This window comes from Asparagus officinalis, unplaced genomic scaffold (assembly GCF_001876935.1).
Source record: "Asparagus officinalis unplaced genomic scaffold, Aspof.V1 AsparagusV1_Un170, whole genome shotgun sequence".
Lineage (NCBI taxonomy): Eukaryota > Viridiplantae > Streptophyta > Magnoliopsida > Asparagales > Asparagaceae > Asparagus > Asparagus officinalis.
This window is the reverse complement of record NW_017972436.1, coordinates 33,571-42,102: the sequence shown is the minus strand read 5'-3', so window position 1 is coordinate 42,102 and position 8,532 is coordinate 33,571.

The following is an 8,532-nucleotide window of genomic DNA, read 5'->3' as shown; positions in this document are numbered from 1 at the left end:
TCATTTCTTTGAAAATTGTTTAATTCTTCATGCATAGCCAAAACCCAAAATTCATCATTCAAAGCATCATTAACCTTTTTAGGTTCTAGTTGAGATAGAAATGCAACATTACCACATTCACTCAAGGCTTTTGAGCGAGTTATAACTCCTTTTGAAGGGCTCCCAATGATTTGTTCCTTTGGATGATTTGATGTGAATTTCCAAGCTTTAGGTGGTTCAACTTGATCTTGAGCGTTTGTGCTATCCACATCCTTTTGAACTTCTATAGAGGGAGTGTCATTGATTTGCAACAAGTCCAATCCTCCCTCAATATCATCATCATCATCTTTCCTAGGCAACACAACTTGAGAGCCAACATTAGTCTCATCAAAAGTAACGTTTATAGACTCTTCAACAACGAGGCTTCGTTTATTGAAGACCCTATAAGCCTTACTTCGAGGTGCATAACCCAAGAAAATACCAACATCAATTTTGGAATCAAATTTATCATGGTGATCTTTTGTATTTAAGATAAAACATTTGCAACCAAAAACACGAAAATAACCAATGAAAGGAGTTTTTCCATGATAAAGTTCATAAGGGGTTTTCTTAAGCCTTGGTCTAATCAAAACACGATTTAAAACATGGCAAGCCGTATTGACGGCTTCCGCCCAAAAGTATTTTGGTAAATCAAAAGAATTTAACATAGTACGTGCCATCTCTTGTATGGTGCGATTTTTCCGTTCAACAACACCATTTTGTTGTGGTGTTCTAGGAGCGGAAAACATATGAGTTATACCATGATGAGCACAAAAATCATAGAAAAATTCATTTTGAAATTCACCACCATGATCACTTCTTATCTTAACAACTTTCAAATCTTTTTCATTTTCAATTCTTTTAACATGATTTGCAAATTCTTCAAAACAATCATTTTTCTTAGCAAGAAATATTGTCCATGTAAAACGAGAAAAATCATCAATAATCACAAAAACATAGTGTTTGCCTCCAAGAGAGGTAACACGCATAGGACCAAATAAATCAAGATGAAGTAATTGCAAAGGTTTAGAAGTTGATACCTCATGAATGGATTTGAAAGAAGATTTCGTTTGTTTACCTTTGGCACAATCCTCACAAATTGTATCTTTTATGAAGTGTAAGTTAGGTAGCCCTTTCACAAGATTCTTCTTAGACAATTTTGATATTAACTCCATATTTGCATGTCCAAGTCTCTTGTGCCAAATCCAAGGGTTTTCATCAATAGCCGCAAGACACTTCACATCTTGATTAACTAACTCATTCATCTCAAAAATATAAACATTAGACTTGCGATTTGCAATAAAAACAATATTTCCATCCATACTAATGATGCATTTATCCGGTTTAAAGGAAATATCAAAACCTTTATCACTTAATTGGCTAATGCTAAGAAGATTATGATTCAAACCACTTACTAAATAAACATCTTCAATTGTGGGTGAGGGTTTCTTACCAATAGACCCGATACCAATGATTTTACCTTTCTCACCACCACCGAAGGAGACATTGCCTCCTTCAATCCTTGATAGGGTTGCAAATAACTCTTTGTTGCCCGTCATATGATGTGAGCAACCACTATCAAGGTACCACATCTCCTTACGTCGTTGCCGTGACGTTCCCTACAAAAGAAGAAGATGAAGGTGTAGTAGCTTTAGGTACCCATGTCTTGGGTCCTTGGTGGTTAGTAGTGTTGGTACCTTTGGGTACCCATATCAAACCATAAAAATCTTCATTGTCTTTAATTCTACAATGAGTAGAAATGTGTCCATGTCTCATACAATAGGTGCATACAAAATTTCTTTTGTATGTACGAATGTTGGAACTATGAAACCTATTTCTACCATGGTGATTGTAGTTGTCATAAGCATGAGTGGGTCTAGTTCTACAACCCTCAATTTCTAATTTTTCAATCTTTGATCTTAATTGCTTGTTCTCGAAATCGAGATCTCCTAGCAATTCATCTTTTAGAGCAAGAGAGGTTGTTAGTTGCTCTAGCTTAATATCACAAGAGGTATGCAATTTTTTGAAAGAAGAGTATTCTTTAGACATTCTTTTAAATTCAAAGTTCAACTCTTCTAATGCCATAGCTATGTCACATTGCATATAGAAAGATTCACTTTCGGCCTCGGATATTACCTCTTGTTCATTTGCCATGAAACAAACATTTGGGTCATGAAGAGCAAATTTGGCTCCTTCTTCATCACTATCCGAGTCACTTGGTTCGGATTCTTCCCATCCGGCATACATAGCCTTCTTCTTCTTGTACTTCATGTACTTTTCTTTGAGCTTGGGGCAATCCTTAGCGATGTGACCCGGTTCGTTGCATTCAAAGCATTTTCCTACACGAGATGAAAACTTGTTGTTAGATCGGGGATTAAATTTTTTGTTCATTTTGATAAGTCTAGAGATTCTTCTAGAGAGATGAGCCACTTCTCTAGAAAAATCAACTTCACTCTCCGACGACGAAGATGAGTTGTCACTAGCTCCCTTGAGAGCTATGGTCTTCAATTTTGGTGACGGCTCCTCAACTTCGCGTGATGACACTTCCTCCTTTTCCTTCCCCTTGAGCTTCTTCTCATGCACTTTGAGCTTTCCGATGAGGCTATCAAGAGCTAAGGTAGTAAGGTCATGAGCTTCCTCAATGGCCGTAGCTTTGGGCTCCCATGCCGGAGTTAAGGAGCGAAGTATCTTGTAGTTCATCTCTTGAATGGATAGTTGCTTATCTAGACCATGTAATTCATTGATGATATTAGTAAAACGAGAAAACATAGCATCAATGGATTCATTTGGAAGCATTTTAAATAGCTCATAATCATGCATAAGCCCACTAATTTTAGATTCCTTAACTTGGGGGGTTCCTTCATGTGTGACACATAATTTTACCCAAATTTCGTATGCGGTTGCACACGTGGAAACTCTATTATATTCATTAGGGGAAAGACCACAAATTAAGGCGTTCATAGCCTTAGCGTTGAGATTAGCTAGGTGCCTTTCTCCATCGGTCATGTTCCCGACTTTGGACTTTTCCTCATATTTCTCTTCTATGAGCTCTAGAATGTCAAGGTCTATGCAACGAAGGTAAATTCTCATTCTAGCCTTCCAATAGGCGAAATTTGTCCCGGTAAAGAGAGGTGGTCTAGTTGTGGATTGTCCTTCTAACATATGCATATTCAAAGAGGCCTCCATTAGATCTTTTCTCTAAGGTTGTTAAACCAAAAACTGATATAGAGACCAAGCTCTGATACCAATTGAAGGACCCTAGAGGGGGGGTGATTAGGGTCAAGAGGCTCTAATATGCAATTAAAATTCAGTACAAACAAACCACAGTAACAGAAGTGCAATAATAAAGAAAGAGATAAAGTTAGGAATCGTTATCCTTGACGCGCGATGTGTTAACGAGGTTCGGCCCGCTGACCTACGTCCCCGCTCCCCACTCTCGAGGAGAAATCCACTAACACATCCGGTTTGGAAGCCGGAACTTCGTCTACACAATGATCCCACAAGATCTCTCTCTCACTACACAGTTGATCTCACAGATCACACTCCCTCACAGTCGATCTACACAAGATCTCACTCACAGCAGCAGAAGATAAATGCAAGACACTCTCTTTACACAAGCCCCTATAGCAAAGAGAAGAGTACTGAAGCTGGGAAGTGAAACACACACAAGAACTCAGAAGAACAAGTTTGATTTGAAAATTTTCTCAGGAAGAAACAGAGCTCTCTGGTTCTCTTTCAAACGTTAGGGCTTAGGGAAGAAGAAGCAGGCTTGGGGGTTTTTATAAAAGAGTTTAAATCAATAAAAACAAAAACCCAATCTTCCTATTTAGGAAGATAATCTACTTTGCAGGTTGTGACCTCAGACTGTGCCAATCACTAATAAGTGAAAGCACAGGAGTCGAGGCGAGAAACGACCGTTTAAAAAAATCGCGGCTGACCAAATCGGTTGACCGAAGAAATAATCGGTCGACCGAAAATACCGTCGGTCGACCGACCGAAAAATTCGGTCGACCGCGGGCAGCTAAAGAAATTTGGAAAAACAAGCAGAGCCTCGTCGGTGCGATTAGAAGATTGAAAATTCGGTCGACCGTATCGGTCGACCGACGACAATCTGGAAAGATACTAAGGGATGGCCATAGGATCGGTCGACCGATTTCTGATATTTTCCAGAAAACAGATTTTTGACCAACTTGAAATATTTGCAAAATATTCATTTGACCTCTGAAAATTCTGAAACTTTGTAAAATGTTTTTAATACTAAAAACAAACTGTTTGGAAAAAGAATTTTGCAGATAGGTACTCATACTTGTGAAAAATAGTATTTTGTGAAAAACGCTTAAAAGCACAAGTTTAAAAACGTGTGTGTGATTCCCAATAGCTTCAAGTAAACTCAGTAACTCTTTGCCTACATTCTAGCACTAGAGAGAAAAACAAAAGAAAGCTAATATCCTCATATAGAGAGCAATATACTTGAGCTTTGATATAGCTTGAATCGGATGAAGCTTTTATATGACTTTGTTGTTCTTGAAATAACGTTGCTTCATCTTTTTGGCCTCCTCCTCCTTTAGATGTCTTCGTTTTAGCGTATATTCCATCCATCCTCCGTTAATGGCACTAACGAGCTTGACAAATGATTTTACTACATTTACACTCAATAAGCCATTAGTACCGATAATGGTGGTTGTAAGAACATCATCAAAACATAAGGGCTAACAATCTCCCCCTTTTTGATGATGACAACCAACCATTATATAAGAGCAAAAATAAAATAGCTTATAGATAGGTGCTCCCCCTATCTATGAGCTCCCCCTAAATATATGCAACAAATGAGGAGATTTCTCTCCCCCTTTGTCACCATCAAAAATGGGGAAAGAAATGCAAAATGCAAGATGCAACTAAACAAGCAAGCAATGTAGAACTTTCACATAGTGCATAAGCCCAAACCATTTCTTATGCGACAAAAATCATCCTCTCCAAGAGGCTTAGTAAATATATCCGCTAGTTGAGATTTTGTGTCAACAAACACTAGGGATACATCTTGTCGCTCTACATGATCGCGTAAGAAATGATGGCGTACATCAATATGTTTAGTTCTAGAATGCAAAACCGAATTTTTGGAAATATTTATGGCACTTGTGTTATCACAAAAGATTTTAATATTTTGAAAATTCAAATCATAGTCAACTAAACTTTGTTTCATCCATAAAACTTGAGCACAACATAAGCCGGCGGCAATGTATTCCGCTTCCGTAGTGGACAATGCAACACAATTTTGTTTCTTGGAAGCCCAAGAAACAAGGGAATTTCCTAAGAATTGGCATGTTCCACTAGTACTCTTGCGATCTACCTTACATCCGGCAAAGTCGGCATCACAAAAACCATATAAATCAAAAGAGGTGCTTTTTGGATAAAATAAGCCAAGGTTAAAAGTTCCATTAACATACTTAATGATTCTTTTAACCGCAATTAAATGAGACGCTTTTGGAGATGCTTGAAAACGTGCACATGCACACACACTAAACATGATGTCGGGTCTACTAGCGGTGAGATAAAGAAGACTACCTATCATACCTCGGTATAGTTTTTGGTCCACATCTTCACCACTCTCATCCGCATCAAGCTTAACACTAGTACTCATGGGAGTAGGCGCATGCTTAGAATTCTCCAACTTGAATTTCTTCACCAATTCCTTCGCATACTTGCTTTGTGAAATGAAGATCCCATCCTTTGTTTGCTTGACTTGGAGCCCGAGAAAGAATGTAAGCTCTCCCATCATACTCATCTCAAAGTGATCCTGCATTACTTTAGAAAATTCCTTGCACAAGGATTCATTAGTAGCACCGAAAATGATGTCATCCACATATATTTGAACTAAAATGAAATCATTTTTCCTTTTTCTCACAAAAAGTGTGTTATCAATTGTTTCTTTTGAAAAACCATTTTTAATAAGAAAACTAGAGAGGCGAGCATACCAAGCTCTAGGAGCTTGTTTCAACCCATATAAAGCTTTTTGAACCCGGTAAACATGAATAGGAAAAGCATGATCTATAAAACCGAGGGGTTGCTCAACATACACTTCCTCTTCTATAAAACCATTTAAGAAGTAATTCTAGTTTTGGTCCTAACTGTAGGAATGTTTGACCAAGTGGGGGTTTGAGATGACCCTAACTATAGGAAGGTTTGATCGCTCGATGTGGGTGGGCCTCTCATTTATCGAAAGGAAATTCCGATTTTGGTCCTAACTATAGGAATGTTTGACCAAGTGGGGTTTGAGACGACCCTAACTATAAGAATGTTTGATCACTCGATGTGGGTGGACCTCTCATTCATAGAAGAAATCGAGAGGGGAAATTTGGCTTTGGTCCTAACTATAGGAAGGTTTGACCATCCCATTTGAAAATGGGTCTCTTGTTCATGGAAGGAATCGAGAGGGGATTTTGGCTTTGGTCCTAACTGTAGGAAGGTTTGACCATCCAATTTAAAAATGGACCTCTCGTTCATGGAATAAATCAAGAGGGAATTTTGGCTTTTTTGGTTCTAACTGTAGGAAGCTTTGGTCCTAACTATAGGAAGGTTTGACCATCCGATTTGAAAGTGGACCTCTCGTTCATGGAAGGAATTGAGAGGGGATTTTGGCTTTGGTCCTAACTGTATAAAGATTTGACCAAAAAACAGGAGACTAGAGGTACAAATAACAGTGGGAGTGTTAATTTGTACAAATAACTTTGTCAACATAGTGGGAGTTTTCGATGTCAAGTCACAATGACTTAACATGAAAGGGGTTTGATAATCGCCATGGATCAGCAAGTTAAAATTTTAAGTACCATGTCAGGGTCTTAACAATAGGAATGTTAAGTGCTTAGACATAGTGGGAGGTCAGATGGGTTTAACCATGAAGAATTTTGGTGGACCCACCGTTAATTGATTTGGTCAGTGAGGGATTTTATGATGGAAGATTGTAAATTATCAAACCCAAGTGGGAGTTTTATGAGGGAAGATTGATCAAACAAAGTGATTGAATCTCGTCTCAACAAAAAATCACGGGGGAGGTTGATGAAATTAATCCTAACGATTGAAACCAACCAAGGATTGTGAATGAAGGAAAGAAGGTATTTTGTTATATTTCGCTTCACAAAAGAATCCTGGTTATCAGGAAGATGCAGATAACCAAGGAGGGTTTCGGCTGTTAGCCCTTATGTTTTGATGATGTTTTACAACCACCATTATCGGTACTAATGGCTTATTGAGTGCAAATGTAGTAAATTCTTTTATCAAGCTCGTTAGTGCCATTAATGGAGGATGGATGGAATATATGCTACAACGATGATATCCAAAGGAGGAGGAGGCCAAGAGATGAAGCAACGTTATTTCAAGAACGACAAATTCGAATAAAAGCTTCATCTGATTCAAGCTATATCAAAGCTCAAGTATTGCTCTCTATATGAGGATATTAGCTTTCTTTTGTTTTTCTCTCTAGTGCTAGAATGTAGGCAAAGAGTTACTGAGTTTACTTGAAGCTATTGGGAATCACACACACGTTTTCATACTTGTGTTTTTAAGCGTTTTTCACAAAATACTATTTTTCACAAGTATGAGGACCTATCTGCAAAATTCCTTTTCCAAGCAGTTTGTTTTTAGTATTAAAAACTTTTTATAAAGTTTTAGAATTTTCAGAGGTCAAATAAATATTTTGCAAATATTTCAAGTTGAGTCAAAATCTGTTTTCTGCAATATATCAGAAAGCGGTCGACCGGTCCGGTCGACCGCTCTCATGGTCATTCCTTACTATTTTCCAGAGAGGTCATCGGTCGACCGGTACGGTCGACCGAAATCTCAACTTTCAAATCGGTCGACCGCGCCGGTCGACCGACGGTGTCTCTGCTTGATTTCCAAGTTTTCTAGGTTGTTAGCGGTCGACTGAAATTTTCGGTCGGTCGACCGAAGCATTTTTTCGGTCGACCGAAATTCCCTTCGGTCAACCGATTTGTGTCTTTGGTCAGCCGCGACTTTTTTAAACGATCGGTTTTTGCCTCGTTCGCTGTGCTTTCACTTATTAGTGTTTGGCACAGTCTGAGCTGAGAGTCTGAAAAGAAGATTATCTTCCTAAATAGGAAGATTGGGTTTTTGTTTTTAATTGGTTTAAACTCTTTTATAAAAGTTGAGATCAAACTGTGTAGTGAGAGAGATCGTGTGGGATCGCTGTGTAGACGAAGTTCCGGCTTCCAAACCGGGTGTGTAGTGGATTTCTCCTCGAGAGTGGAGAGCGGGGACGTAGGCCAGAGGGCCGAACCTCGTTAACACATCGCGCGTCAAGGATAACGAACTCCTAACCCTATCTCTCTTACTTTAATTGCTTTACTGTTTTGTGGTTTTCTTGTGTTTGATTTTTATTACATATTAGAGCCTCTTGACCCTAATCACCCCCCCTCTAGGGTCTAACAATTGGTATCAGAGCTTGGTCTAGTGCTTTCAGAGACTGGTCTCGGCAATGGAGCAACCGATTCCTAAACCTCT